Source organism: Carettochelys insculpta, chromosome 4 (genome assembly GCF_033958435.1).
Source record: "Carettochelys insculpta isolate YL-2023 chromosome 4, ASM3395843v1, whole genome shotgun sequence".
In the NCBI taxonomy this organism is placed as follows: Eukaryota; Metazoa; Chordata; order Testudines; family Carettochelyidae; genus Carettochelys; species Carettochelys insculpta.
The window spans coordinates 37755533-37771904 of NC_134140.1; positions in this window are offsets into that span (position 1 = coordinate 37755533).

Here is a 16372-nt window from a genome sequence, read left to right on the forward strand (position 1 = left end):
CAAGAATGATTAAAGGTCTAAAGAATGTGACCTATGAAGAAAGGCTGAAGAATTGGGCTTGTTCAGTTTGGAAAAGAGAAGATTGAGGGGAGACATGATAGCGGTTTTCAGGTATCTAACAGGGTGTCATAAGGAGAAGGGAGAAAACTTGTTCTTCTTGGCCTCTGAGAATAGAACAAGAGGCAATGGGCTTAAACTGCAGCAAGGGAGGTTTAGGTTGGACATTAGGGAAAAGTTCCTAACTTCCAGGGTCATCAAACAGTGGAATAAATTGCCAAGGGAGGTTGTGGAATCTCCATCGCTGGAGACAATTAAGAACAGGTTAGATCGATGTCTATCAGGGATGGTTTAGACAGTACTTGGTCCTGCAATTGGGGCAGGGGGCTGGACTCGATGGCCTCTCGAGGTCCCTTCCAATCCTAGTATTCTATGGATCTATGATTCTATGCTTCAAGTACAAGACCCAGAATTCAAAGATTCATTCCTAACTGACTCATTCATTCTCCCATTCTCTTCCTGTCTGCTCTGTATGAAGCGGAGCCAACAGCTGCTGTAGGCCTGGGGGCAAGGTGAGAGGTGGGCCCAGCTTCCCCTCCCCCCGAAGGGGTGGGGCCCAGGGTAGAAGAGGCAGGTCTTAGGACAGTCAGCCCTGGCTTCCCCACCATGCACAGAGGTGAGGCACTTCACAAATTGCATAGCTTGTGGCACTCTGTGGCATTTCAAAGAGGACCGCAGCTCTGGGCTCCTTATAAATGCCAGGCCTGGAGGCCCTTGTCCTGTATTGGAAGGCCTGTGTGTGTGAAAAAATGTTGGTTTCACTCACCCCTTATAGCATAAAACCTTCAGAAGACCAGTTTTTAGTCAGAGGTGGAAAGCAATGCTCCTGAAGACACCCTGATTTCTTAAGCTCCTTCCTGCAAACTTAATCTGGATTACCTTGCCTTCTGGCTTCTCCATCCTCCTCTCTTCCTCAGAGGACTCTAGTAAAATATGTGAAAATAAAAATGTACTCTAAACTGCATGTTCTTATTCTTTTTCTCCTTCCAGGTCTCTGTTCATATATTTTAGTCTCTGCTAACGTTGTATTGTCCCTCTCTTTCATTTCTTTCATCTCTTTTATCTTCCTAACACTCTCTCTCTCCTTTTCTCCTCTTTTATTCTTCCTTTGTCTCTCTACTGTCTGCTTATTTCAAGCATGTCTGTTAACATGGTTTCTACAGTACAAAAATCTCAGTCTCTCTCTTCCTTTCACCCATTCCAGTAGCTTTCTCTTCTCTCAGCCATATGTGTGTGTTTGCCCTTCTTTTCTGCATCCTTCCTGCACCTTTTGCAGGTTGTGTACATTCCTCTTTACTTTTCTCCAGGCCTTGTGCATGTGGCTCCTTTCTTGTCACTCATCATTCATGTGATTGTCTGTGCTCTCCCACATTGGTGTGGGGGTCACTCTGACCAGCAACAGCATCAAAACTCTTATTAGTTGCCATGGCTGCTGCTTGCAGTCTTAATAAACTTTTCAAAGTGTTTTGAAATGTGCACTAAAAGGCTGTCCTAGGCAAACTGCCAGCTGGAAAGATGTAGTAAGATACTGCACTTGCTCACCAGGTGTTTCCCAGAATATCCATCCTGCTGGCTTCCTGCCCTGCTAGAGAGGGACTTTCAGAAGGGCACAGCAATACCTATTCTGACAAAATTTAATATCACTTTAGAAGCACGTGGGCCCTAAGAGATGTATTTTACATAATTTATTCAAGCTTTGGATTCTTAAATCTGGCAGAAGTCAAGAACAAGGATGTTGTGAGCGCAGAATCTTGACATTTTTCTACAAAAATCTTACAAGGTGATTCCCAATTTTCTCATCTAAAGGAGAACATTATCACATCAGGAGGTGCAGTGCACCAGACACAGACAGACAGGTTTATGTTTGAGTAAAGAATATTGAACCTTAACAGTGGTTCTTAACAGACCCCAACCAGCTTACAGAATTCTGACTGGGTGCATCTCCAAGGGTGAAGACAAATATTTGGCCTAAAGTGTTCTGTACTTAAACAGAAAAGGGAGAGATTTTTGAAATTCCTCATGTTACATAGGAGCCCATGTGCTGCTGAAAATAAGCAGGGCATTGGCATGCAAGTCACTTTGCAACTTTTCAAAATCTCATTCTAAAACTAAAAGTAGGACCTCATGATTAACGCTAAAGTGTGATGTGGCCCTCAGGTCCCCAAATCAGGTGTCTATGGCTGTGGGCTCAAAAGTGCCAGAAGTCTGCTTCTGTGTGATGAATAATGGCACCTTAATTTTATTTACAAAAAGGTATTTTTTCTTCTTGTTACTCCTGCAGTTGGGGTGGGGGGACTGCATACTTAGTGGCTTCTGCCCTCTGAGCTCTTTGCACACATTTATATTCTTTCCTTCCTCTCCCCATTCCATAAGCTCCCTGTGTGCCAACATGCTTTCCTTCTCTATTTCATGGGCACCCTGTACCTCAAAGCATGGCATAGGGTGCGTGGCAAGGTGCCCCTGTGTCTTGCAAGGTCCCACACCTCTTCCTTCTTTCTGGATGTGTGTGTGAGATTTAGGCTGCATCCACCTCTGTCTGGGCAGGTCGTTCACCCCTTTCCCCCTTTGCCAGGGTCAGAGTTTCAGGCCAGCTGGGGGAGGGGAGCCCAGCACTCTCTTGTTCCTGCTGTCCTTTGTAAACACTGCTTCCTTTCTTTATCTGTCTTCTCTCCTCTTATCTGAATCTCCTCCAATTCCCTACCTTGTCCACCTCCACTTTCACTCTTTCCCTCCTCCCCTGCCTGGGATCAGTTTTTAAGCCTGCTGTGAGATCAGCTGGAACTCACTGATTAACTGCATCTTGCTCCTGTTGCCTCCACCTGGGTGCTTAACTAGCTTTTTCTCTCCTTCCCTTAGCCCAGGCTCCTTCCAGAGCTGCCTTTCACCTTTCCAACTAGGGTCTGCTGGCCTGACCATGTTACTTGTGCTTCAGGTACTGCTGGACTCTCTGGCTTGAAGTGATTTCCATCATTTATAGGGCTTTCAGTTTGGTTAAATGGCTCTTACTAATCTCACTATAAAATTGTCCCAGCCCCCCTGGACCGTGGCCTCTGTGTGCACCCCAATTCCCACCTTCCCCCAGGCCTGCAGTTCAGCAGGTCCCCATGACTCCCTTCCCCAACACCATTGTCCCTGATTCTGCTCCCAATGCCAGAAGCTCCATGAGTCCCTGACCTTTGTACTACTGGTAGTGTGTACTTTCCATTCCCTCATTTCACATGAACTGAACTCTTCCATTTTCCCATCTTATGCGAGGGGCTTTGTTCACTCAATCTGTTTTCTGCCACAGATCAGAGGTTCTGTATGCTCATCTCACTCTCCACACACATCGCTGTCTCCAGATCTACCCTCTACCACCGAGTCCACACAACCTTCCATGGCAGGAGCTTTGTGCACCACCCATATCAGGGTTCCCCTGTTATTTTCCCCAGGCCAGAGGTTCCCTTTGTTCCCAAATAAGGAGCACATCAGTGAGATTTGCTGATATATATTTAGATTATTTCTTCAGTGAAGAGTTAACCTGGGCTCTTACTCATGCATTGCTTAACTCTTTTCCTGGTCACACATATAACATGTTTACTGAGTATGGCAGTTCCTTTGTAACCAGGACTAGTGAACTTCATGTTTCCTTGCCAAGTGCTTCAACACAATTCCTATTGAAAAGTGCATTCAGGCTCAGAACTCAGCCAGTCACAGAAGGTTTTCAGTGAGCATCTGTCTGTTTAGCTCAAAATGAAGCATGACTTATAATTCAAGAAGTCCCCAGTTCAGTCCTTGGCATATTAACCAAGATGATGCCCATCACACTACCACAATACAGATAGTAATAAACTATCTGCTACAGGATGATCAGGTGTCAGGTTTTCAACCAGAACATTTGGGCAAAAAGGGATACTGGAAGGTCTGGTCAGCACTACTGACCCAGGCCATTGACCATCCAATTGGTGGTGCTACACAGTGGTGCTGGCAGGATCCCTGCTAGCCTCCATGCCACACAGCTCCCAGGAAGCAGCTGGCATGTCGCTGCTATAGCTCATATGTCTAGATGTAGCCAGGGAGTTCAATGAGTTGTCCCTGCTCCAAACACCACCCATGTAGCTCCCATTAGCTAGGAACTACAGCCTATGGGAGTTGTGGGAGCAGCATCTGAGGACAAGGCAACAAGCAAAGCCTCAATAGCTGCCACCTATGCATATGGTCCAAAAGGGGGCCTGCACCCCTGAATCCCAATCCATAGTCCCCTTTCATACTCTGGACACCTGAGCTCCACCCACTAAGCCTGAAGCCTCCTCCTGCACCCAAACCCTCTCATCTCTAGTCCCACCTCAAAGCCTGCACACCTAGGTGGAGCCTTCTCTCCTTCTCAAATCCCCAACCAACTGCATGATCCTGGAGACCCTTCCCATTCTCTGAACTCCCCACTTCTGGCGCCACCACAGAGCCCTGGCCCCTCCCTACACCTCAACCCATGAGCCAGCCCAGTAAAAATGAGTAAGTGAGTGAGCCTAGAGATGGAGGTGGTGGAGTGACCATAGGGTGAAGCCTTGTAGTAGGGGCAAGGCATTGCAGAACTTCAAAAGACGACTGGGACAAGAGTGTTCAGTTTTGAGCATATAGAAAGCTGGCAATCCTAGTCCTAGTGGTCACAGAAATATGGTGTTTCTCTTTCAAGGACCAACTAGATGTATCTCACATTACAAGATTTCTCTCACTCTTACCCTGCTGTGCTTCACCCCCAATGGCACTGGGGTAGTGTATGGGGTAGAGCAGAGAAACAAAATGCACGTGAATAGTATGTTAACAGATGATCAAATTTCCAAGGAGTGACACAATATCTCAGCTTCTCTAACAAAACAAACAGCAGTCCAGTAGCACTTTAAAGACTAACAAAATAATTTATTAAGTGATGAGCTTTCATGGGACAGAGAAGTGGGTCTGTCCCACGAAAGCTCATCACCTAATAAATTATTTTGTTAGTCTTTAAAGTGCTACTGGACTGCTTTTTTTTTTGTTTCGGTAGACTATAAACTAACACGGCTATAGTAACAAAGAGGAAGCCGTGCTAGACTATATACTATCAAAACAAAAAGCAGTCAAGTAGCACTTTAAAGACTAGCAAAATGGTTTGTTAGGTGAGCTTTTGTGGGACAGACCCACTTCTTCAGAGCATAGCCAGACCAGAACAGACTCAATATTTAAGACACAGAGAACCAAAAACAGTAAGCAAGGAGGACAAATCAGAAAAAGATAATCAAGGTGAGCAAATCAGAGAGTGGAGGGGTGGGGGGAAGGTCAAGAATTAGATTGAGCCAAGTATGCAGAGAAGCCCCTATAGTGACTCAGAAAGGTCCCATCATGATTTAAACCATGTGTTAATGTGCCGAATTTGAATAAAAAAGCCAGCTCAGATGTTTCTCTTTCCAAAACGGAGCGATAATTCCTTTTCTGTAACACACATACCTTTAGGTCATTGACAGAATGCCCCATTCCATTAAAATGTTGACTAACTGGTTTGTGGATCTGGAGTGTTTTGATGTCTGTTTTGTGCCCATTGACCTTTGTCTAAGGGAGTTAGAAGTCTGTCCAACATACAAAGCATCTGGGCATTGTTGGCACATGATGGCATATATGATGTTAGTAGAGGAGCATGAGAAAGTGCCTGTGATTCTGTGAGTAACCTGGTTAGGTCCAGTGATGGTATTTCCAGAGAAGATATGTGGACAAAGCTGGCAGCAGGCTTTGTTGCAGGGAAAGGTTCCAGGACTGGTATTGCTGGGGTATAGACTGTGGCTGTTAGTGAGGATCCTCATGAGGTTGGGAGGTTGTCTGTAGGAGAGAACAGGCATGTCACCCAGGGCCTTCTGGAGTGTAGCATCTTGATTAAGCATACGTTGTAGGTCTTTAATAATTCATTGCAGTGGTCTGAGTTGGGGGCTGTAGGTGGTGACCAGTGGTGTTCTGTTCTTGGTTTTTTTGGGCCGATCTTGGAGTAGCTGGTCTCTGGGTATTTGTTTGGCCCTGTCGATTTGTTTTTTTACTTCTCCTGGTAGGTAATTCAGGTTTATGAATATTTGGTAAAGTTCTTGTAGTTTTTGGTCTCTGTCACTGCAACGAATTATTAAAGACCTACAACCTATCCTTAATCAGGATGCTACACTCCAGAAGGCCCTTGGTGACATGCCTGTTCTCTCCTACAGACAACCTCCCAACCTCATGAGGATCCTCACTAACAGCCACAGTCTATACCCCAGCAATACCAGTCCTGGGAACCTTTCCCTGCAACAAAGCCCGCTGCCAGCTTTGTCCACATATCTTCTCTGGAAATACCATCACTGGACCTAATCAGGGTTACTCACAGAATCACAGGCACTTTCTCATGCTCCTCTACTAACATCATGTATGCCATCACGTGCCAACAATGCCCAGGTGCTTTGTATATTGGACAGACTTCTAACGCCCTTAGACAAAGGGTCAACGGGCACAAAACAGACATCAAAACACTCCAGATCCACAAACCAGTTAGTCAACATTTTAATGGAATGGGGCATTCTGTCAATGACCTAAAGGTATGTGTGTTACAGAAAAGGAATTATCGCTCCGTTTTGGAAAGAGAAACATCTGAGCTGGCTTTTTTATTCAAATTCGGCACATTAACACATGGTTTAAATCATGATGGGACCTTTCTGAGTCACTGTAGGGGCTTCTCTGCATACTTGGCTCAATCTAATTCTTGACCTTCCCCCCACCCCTCCACTCTCTGATTTGCTCACCTTGATTATCTTTTTCTGATTTGTCCTCCTTGCTTACTGTTTTTGGTTCTCTGTGCCTTAAATATTGAGTCTGTTCTGGTCTGGCTATGCTCTGAAGAAGTGGGTCTGTCCCGTGAAAATTCACCTAATAAACCATTTTGCTCGTCTTTAAAGTGCTACTTGACTGCTTTTTGTTTTAACAAGGCTATCTTTCTGTTACTATTCAGCTTCTCTAAAGTACTTATTGTGTACCAAACTGTGAGAAAGGACACCACTAGTGGTCCTTGTCATGAGTACTGCAGGCTGAGGAAGAAATAACATAGACCAACAATAGAGGGAGACCTCCTTACCTGATTATTTTGTGTTACACCATTACACTGAGGCTTGCCAAAAATAAATACAGCATTACACCCATGTTGAGAATGAGAACAAAGTGACCTAATGGGCTGTGTTTAGAATTCTTAAACATAAAGGAAGGAAGGACTATCTTAAAACCAACAGAGCCAGAAATGTATTAAGAGAATGTGCTACAAAGTATATTAGTTGTAATAATAATAATGGCTTCCTTATAAAACACATCTAAAGTTGTTAGTCTAAAATGGTGAGCAAATCAAAGTAATGTTATAAATCATGAAGATTCAGCAACAAATGATCTTGAATAACCAATAGCAAAATGATTCTCCCAACCATATTATCAGGAAGAAGGGAAAAAATGTCAGCCAGAGTATAGATTCTGCAATAGTAAAGCTTATTGAGGTTATCTTCATGGGTACTTTTCATCTCACTATGTTACATAGTTTTACACTAATTATACGTAGATTAATTTGAAAGGAGTCAGGTAAGGTTTAATAAAATATTAATGATTGTCCTTTCATGCAGTGTCTTTTGATGATCATCTTTTATCAACATTTCTTTTTATTCAACCATTAACATGATACAATTTAATTTATCTGCTTATGAATCTGCAGAGCCTCACAGCTGAATATTCCTTTAATATTCACTCTATTTTATTTATTTCACAAGACTTTTTAAGTAGATGTTTTCAGGGAGTCGATAAAATTGCTATTCTACATTATAGATATAAACCTATATAATTATAATCTTCCTAGTTAACAAATATGATAAGACTGGAAAGGGGGTTCATACTAATCCCCCTTCTTCAGATCTTATAATTTACTCAAAACAATTTTTTTTGTTTAAATACTTTCATCTTTTTAATCCTAAGATTGGGGAGGTTATTAATGGAGAAAGAGAGAGGGAGGTGAGCTAAATCTGTGTGGGATTTTGTATTTATAAGGAGGTGATATCAAGAGAAGTCTCACTTTTTGTTTTCACTTCTTTAACTGAAAAATGGCTGAAGGTACAGACATCAACATGAAAATAAACAGTTAGAGGAAGGAAAGATAGATTTAATATGCAATTAAAGTCCAGATAAGTGCACAAGTTCATAAGTTTCCACAGTTGTTATTCCTATCTTCCATTTTTCAGAGTTCGTTTTAGATTTCAAAGTCAAGCATTCAAAAGCAATTTGTTCAATCTCCGTTCTGCACTGTTTTATGCCTACATTCTAGTGTGGCAGCTGTCTGCCTTAAAACTTATGGCAGAAATGTCTAAAAAGTTTGGTTAGTGGATGTCCTGCTGCAGCACCATGAGTGGTTAAAAGTCCAATTCTCAAGCAACACGAAAAGCACAGGGACAGAATTTTCAGGAAGAAGGGGCTTCTGAAGCAGGACTTCTTTTTGGGAGATCTGCCAGGGGCCACACCTCTACACACTAGTTTGGAGTCCAGAAAAGCTTCTTCCAGACTCAAAATCATGTGACTGTATGCTAATGAGGCACCAGAAATTTACTTACACGCCTCATTAGCATGTTTCAAGCAGTTTAATAGCATGCCACTTTTGGAAAAGGTGGCATGTGTAGAAAAAGCCCTAGCGTGGTGCTAGCCATTAAAATTTCTGGTGTGCTAGACGAACCGGCTATGTCTACACTAGAAGCAACTGTCAACAGACGTTATTGTCATCAGGAAAATCTCAACATAACCTATGTCAACAGACAGCATCTACCCACAATTTGCTTTGTTGACAGAGAACTGCCAGACTGCACTGTCCTCTGGTGCCAGAAGGCAGAATGGCAGCTCTGCAAAGAGGGCTACCCAGCAACCAGAAACCCTCACTATCAACAGAAATGTCTACACTGCACTTCGGTCAACAGTACTCTGCTGAGAGATTGTTATGCCTCAAATTTTTGAGGGATAATACTGTCAAGGCAAACACAGAGTTCTATGGAGAATTTGTGGACAGAATGCTTTAAGTGTGTAGACACTCCCTGAGTTATGTTGACAGGAGGCCCCTTCTGTCAACAAAACTCTCTAGTGTAGACACAGCCCCCATGATTTATAATCCTTGTCCTCTTTAGACTGACGGTTAATCCAAATTCAGCACCAGCAATCATAATGTAAAGACATTTAACTTACTTAAAGGTAAATAAATACCAGTGATGCCCACTCCCCCAGCATCTCACTTCAGAAAATGCTCATTGTGCAGCAGCAGTGCTAAAAAAGCTAACAGGGGAATAAGACAGAAAACATAACGCCACTATATAAGTCCGTAGTATGCCCACACTTTGAACTCTGCAGTTCTGATCACTCCATATATACCGGATTTGGGAAGGGTACAGAGAAGGAGACGCAAAATGGCTAGAGATATGGAAAAGCGTTTATATGAGAAAAGATTAAAAAGATAGGGACTTAGGAAAGAGACAAGTAAGTGAGGATATAATGGAAGTTATAAAATCATAAATGGTACAGAGGATTTGAAAAGGAAAGTTTGATTAACTCTTTCACATAATACAAGATCTAGGGTCTCTGTTGTCCGACAATTTTGGAACCAAGGCATTTTATTTTTAACTTGTCTGTAACCATAAGCTGATCACTAATGTAGTTGTTCCAAATGGGAGTGAGTTGCTGACTCACCTTATAGGAATTGCTGGGGTGTTATCTCTGAACCCTTCTACTTATGCTTGGGACCCCCAATGAAAACATACAAATTTCCACGTACATGCACCAAACATTGTAACACTGTAACCCGTACAAAACATAAGCAGTAAAATATAACAAGTGGCTAAAAATGGGGTGAGCAAACTTTTTATGTCAGGCCCTACTACTGATCTCTGCAATTAGCCTGCAACCCCCCGCCCCCAACCTGTCTAATGTAATACAAACAAATGGAAATTTTGATTACAGTCATATGGGAAAAAAAACCAACCCTTTCAGCATGTGTAAGAAAATAAATATGTAGAATACAAAAACTTTATTAATCAGTCTATACCTGTGAAAACAGATACATTAAACAGTAACATTTTTGGATGAGCCTGTCATCCAGCAGCTGATCGTTCTGTGACTGCCTGTCTAGAAAAAACACTGGAAACTGCAAGCATCCAACTTTATTTACAGTCATAATCAAGGATACCCTAAATAAAAAGACAAATACCGACTTACTCTTAATCATTCAATTCCTTCTGACCTGTCTAGGTCCTTTTTGATTTGTTCTTTCTACTTCTTGATGTTACTCATCTGATTCTGTTACATTATTCTGATTGCTCTTCTCGGTCTTCTCTTTTTTTATTCTCCATACATCACACCGAAGACTGGCTATCTGCCTCCTTATATTCACTATTTGGCTTCCTCTGATTGGTAAACATTTATATTCTATGTGTTCTCTGAATGGGTGGCAACTCTTTAGCCAGTCAGGTTTGCACTGACATTATTTCTTATTTCTCCCTTCAAGTATTTTTGGAGTGGATTGAGCTAAACACCCTGAAGTTTTATGTTCCCTTATTTCCTGTTTGCTCCTGTTTGATTCAGTCTATGCCATTTTGAGACTTATTGGCTACGTCTATACGTGCACGCTACATCGAAATAGCTTATTTCGATGTAGCGACATCGAAATAGGCTATTTCGATGAATAACGTCTACACGTCCTCCAGGGCTGGCAACATCGATGTTCAACTTCGATGTTGCGCAGCCCAACATCGAAGTAGGCGCAGCGAGGGAACGTCTACACGCCAAAGTAGCACACACCAAAATAGGGATGCCAGGCACAGCTGCAGACAGGGTCACAGGGCGGACTAGCACTTCCGGGGCAACAGCTAGCCACTCCCTTAAAGGGTCCCTCCCAGACACACTCAGCCTGCACAGCATGCGGTCTGAGGAGCCACAGGCACACAGACCCCGGGCGCCGCAGTCATGGACCCCCAGCAGCAGCAGCAGCAGCAGCAGCAGCAGCAGCCAGAGATCCACCCAGCCCTCCCGGCAGGAGCAGGGCTTGCCCTGCTCCATGCCATAAGGGAGGCAGCTGAGCATCTCCTTGCTACAGCGGAGGAGAAGCTGCCCCCAGGGCAGCAGGGCTCAACCCCTAACCCTGCAGCACCCCTCCCCCACCCATGCCTCACACACCGGCGGCTGTGGAGCTACCCCACCAGCACCGACTGGTGGGAGCGGTTGGTGCTTGGGGAGTGGGACGACGACCGCTGGCTCAGGAACTTCAGGATCAGCCGGAAGACATTTATGGAGCTGTACCAGTGGCTCACCCCCGCACTCAGGCACCAGGACACGGCCATGCGGCGTGCTCTCACAGTGCAGAAACGGGTTGGCATCGCTGTCTGGAAGCTGGCCACTCCCGACAGCTACCGATCCGAGGGACAGCAGTTTGGTGTCAGCAAGGCCACCATCGGGGCTGTCCTCATGGAGGTAAGAGAACCCACGGGGGGAGGGCAGGGCAGGGGAGGGGGGCCCGGGCAGAGGAAGGCAGGTGAGGGGAGGGGAGGCCAGGGCAGGGCAGGGGAGGGGAGGGGAGGGGAGGCCAGGGCGGGGGAGGGCAGAGGAGGGCAGGGCAGGGCAGGGCCACGCACACCCTGCTCACCCCTCATTAGTGCTGTCCCATGTGCTTTCTCTGGAGATTGTGCGTGCCATCAACGCCATGCTCCTGCACAGGCTCGTGAGGCTGGGGGACCCAGATGCCACCATCACGGCCTTTGCCACCCTGGGTTTCCCCAACTGCTTCAGGGCTGTGGATGGGACTCACATCCCCATCCGCGCCCCGCATCACAGTGGAGGACGATACCTGAATCGCAAGGGCTACCATTCTGTCGTCCTCCAGGCCTTGGTGGACAGCCGGGGCCGTTTCCAGGACATCTATGTGGGCTGGCCTGGCAGCACCAATGACGCCCGGGTTTTCCGGAACTCGGGCCTGTGCCGCCGGCTGGAGGCAAGGACCTACATCCCCCAGTGGGAGATCCCTCTGGGGGACACCACCATGCCCTTCTGCGTCATCGCAGATGCGGCATACCCCCTCCGCCCGTGGCTCATGCACCCATACACGGGCCATCTCTCTGCTAGCCAGGAGCGCTTCAACGAGCACCTGAACCACGCGCGCCAGGTGGTGGAGCGCTCATTTGGCCGCCTGAAGGGACGCTGGAGATGTCTCCTGACCCTCCTGGATGCGGGCCCCAACAACATCCCCCAGATTGTGGGTGCCTGCTGCGCCCTGCACAATTTGGTGGAGAGCAAGGGGGAGACCTTTTTCCAGGGCTGGGCTGCGGAGGCCGGCAGGGCAGACGTCCAGCCACCCGCTGCCCCCAGTCGGCAGGTGGACCCCGAAGGGACCAGGGTCCGGGAGGCCCTGCGGGCCCACTTCAGTGATGAGGCCGTGGGGTGAACTCTGCCCAGGCCCCCCACTGCCCTCCCCTTCCTCCACCACACTCCTGCCCCAACGCCCACACCATGGAGCACCCCACCGCACCCCCCTCCCACTTTTCCTGGACAAATGACAGCACGCACTTGTGGCTGAACTTAAACTGGTTTTTCTTTTAGAACTTTTTTTTTTAACTGTAAATATATGAAACAAGAACAAACTATATACAACATGTGGAAACAAACTAATATGTACAAATAAAACAATACTAACAAACAAGTGTCCTCATTAATAAAAAGAAAACCACGGAGGATAAAGGGGAGAACTATTTACATGGGGGGGATGGGGCAAACGGGGGGCACCAAATAAGAGGTTCAAACTATATACGGGGGGGGGCCACGTCCCGGGCCCCTCGCCCCTATAGTCCGGCAGTGGGCGTGGCCAGCCGGGGGCCCCGCCGCAGTCGCAGCCCTGTCAGGGGCTGGCTGGGGGCGGGCCAGACCGGAAGATATGCCCGGCGAGTCTCAGGTGGCTCCAGGGGTCCCTCGGCGCTCCGGCCCTCGGCGGTGGGTGGTGGGGCGACGGCGGACGGGACGGCGACGGGTGGAGCAGCTGGTGGTGCGGCTGGTGGAGCAGGCAGGGCGGGCGCTGCGGCGGCCGGCGCGGCATGGGGGGCCAGGTAGTCCACCAGGCGGTTGAAAGTGTCCATGTAGGCCCCCCAAGCCTCTTGGCGCCAGGCCAGCGCCCGCTTCTGTAGCTGCAGGTGCTGCTCCGCAACCTCCAGCTGCTGATGGTGGATGGCCAGCAGCTGGGGGGCGGTCGCCGTTGACTGGTGGTGGTGCGGGGTCCGCCGTCTAGCCCGCCGTGAGGCCGGTCGGTCCTCGGCCGAGGGGCTGGCCTGGAGCGATGGTCCCGGAGGGCTCTCCGGGACCCCTGATGCCTCGCCGGTGCTCTCTTCCAGTCCTTCTGATGGTGCAGGTGCGGGACACAGGAGAGGATGGGGGGAAGAAGAATGGAGACAGGCGTTAGTGTGGGCCCCGAGCCGTGGCCTTTGTCCCCCCAGCCCTGTGCTGCAGGTTCCCCATCCCCGTCCCCGGGAGATGCTACTGTGATGGATGTGGTTCAGGGGTCCCCGTGCCCTGCACCCCGTCCCCTGGTGGGAGCCACTCTCACTTCACTCCACAGGGTCTGACAGCAGGAGAGGTTTCTTAGGCCACAGATGCCCAGTTTCTCCCAGGAGTGACAGCACCAGCTGTCGGAAGAGACAGTCCTTCCAACCCGTCCTGGGGAGAAGACCCCAAGAGGTGCCCCTCTGGGATGCAGCTTTCCCCCTCCTGAGGCTGGCTGCCTTCCAGCTCTCCCTTCCCCTAGCCTCTACCTGTGGCCCCCGCCCTCGCCCCCCAATTCCAAGCCAGCTCGTCTTCTCCCTCCTGTTTGTTCAGGGCAGAGGTGTCACCTGCCAGCTGTAGCCCCAGGATCCTTCTTTGCCCCTGGGAGCTATTCGGCTCTTGGTGCTCATATCTAGCCTGAGTCTCCCTTTTGCACTCCCCCCACTCCATCACATGCTGCTGCTGCTGTTGCTGCTGCTGCTGCTGCTGCTGCGGGGTGTCCCACCCCCTCCTCCCGGGGGCCCCTCGAGGTTCCGCTCCCCCCTGCCCCGGGGATGGGGCATGGCACTGTCGTGCGGGATGGGGGCGGGGGGCAGGGGCTGATGCACTGCTGTGAGGGCAATGGCCCTGCTGTCCTTGGGGCCATGGCCATGTGAGCATGTGAGGGGCCCTGGACACATATCTATTACCCCCCGCCCCTCAAGCCCAGGGGTGTACACCAGAGGGGGGTACATACCTGTCGGTCCACTCCCACAGTCTGGAGATCCCAGGGGGGCGGAGGCCCGGCTGCTGCTCTGGGATGGCAGGAGGAGGATCTGCAGCCCGGATTCTGTGGAGGAGGAGCCCCCCTCCTCCTCCTCCTCCTGCCGCGATGTCCCGGGGGTGGGCTCCGGGGGGGGCCCCCGGGGTGCGGGGCTTACCTCCGGAGCGGACTCCGGCTGCAGGGCCTGCTGGGGCTCGTCAGCCGAGGTATCAAGGGTGGCCGGAGGGGAGGAGGTGTGCCGGGGGCCCAGGATGTCCCTGAGCTCCCTGTAAAAGGGGCAAGTGACGGGGGCGGCCCCAGATTGGCTGGCCGCATCCCGGGCCCGGGAGTAACCCTGCCGCAGCTCCTTCACCTTACTCCTGACGTGATCAGGAGTGCGGGCAGGGTGACCCAGGGCAGCCAGGCCATCGGCCAGCCGAGCGAACGCTTCCGCGTTCCGCCTCTTGCTTCCCATTACCTGGAGCACCTCCTCCTCGCTCCAGAGCCCCAGCAGGTCCCGCAGCTCTGCCTCCATCCAGGAGGGGCCCCGCTGCCGCTTGCCAGCCTGGCTGCCCTTCTGGCTGGGCTGGCTGCCCTGGCTCCCCTTGTGGGGGGTCCCCTGGGGGCGTTGGGGGGGCTGCCGGGCAGCCATCGCAGCTGGGTGGGTGGCTGAGGAACGTGCAGGCTGGCCGTGTGTCTGGGCTGCCGCCTGCACGTTCCCTCAGCTTCCTGCACAGGAAGGGAGGGGGAGGGGACCTTTAAGGGGCCACTCCATGTGGCCACCATTGAGCTGAGGGGCTGGAGAGAGCGTCTCTCAACCCCTCAGCTGATGGCCGCCATGGAGGACCCGGCAATTTTGACGTTGCGGGACGCGCAACGACTACACGGTCCCTACTTCGACGTTGAATGTCGAAGTAGGGCGCTATTCCTATCCCCTCATGGGGTTAGCGACTTCGACGTCTCGCCGCCTAACGTCGAAGTTAACTTCGAAATAGCGCCCGACGCGTGTAGCCGTGACGGGCGCTATTTCGAAGTTAGTGCTGCTACTTCGAAGTAGCGTGCACGTGTAGACACGGCTATTGTAAGTCATCTAAAGCATTGAATATAAAGCTAACTACTGTTTTATGTAAGTCAAAGCATCATGATACTCTCACCATATTTGTTAAGTTGATTAAAGAACGTAAAATTTTGGCAATTTTAAACCATGCAGCCAGATTCAGTATTATGTTTCTCTCCTGGCTGCTGCCAATCATTATATACCATTAGAACATTTTTAAAAATCCTTGTCATCCTTTCTATGAAATTAACAGGCAGCAAAAGTTGAAAACAAACAAAAGGTAGTACTTCACATGACGTACAGTCAAATTGTGGAACTCTTTACCAAAAGATATTGTAAAGGCCAAAAATATAACTGGATTCAGAAGAGAATTAGGTAATTCTAGGGGGCATAAGTCCATCAATGGCTTATCGCCACAATGGTCAGGGATGCAACTGCATTCTCCACATGTCCCTAAACCTCCCACTTCCCAAAGCTACTTTTGGATAATGAGAGATCACAGAAAATTGGCCTTTTCTTTTCATTCCCTGTGAAGTGTCTAGTGCTGATCAGTATCGGAAGACAGGCCAGATTTACCATGGGTTCAAATTAGTGTGGCCAGTGTTTTACTCAGGTAAATGAACTGATCTATTTTTAATTTTTTTTCTCTGTTAATATCATGACACTCCTCATCACCTGTGTTTCAATGATTATTTTGTTTATTTATTTAGGTGTAATAATTCTGATCCTTGGTTGGCCTGTTGCTTTTCCAAATGACTCAGCTGCAAAATATAATTAGGAAAGTGCAGATTTTCTCGGCATTTGACATCCAAACATTCTGTGCCAGTGTTCTTACTATTAATACACTTCTTCATTATCCAATGTACAGCAATACCAAAACAACAGAGATGGAATAGTGCCATTTCACAATTGTGTCTGTTGCATAGTTGCTTAACCTCACACCCTACTTCACATTACTGTACACTGTC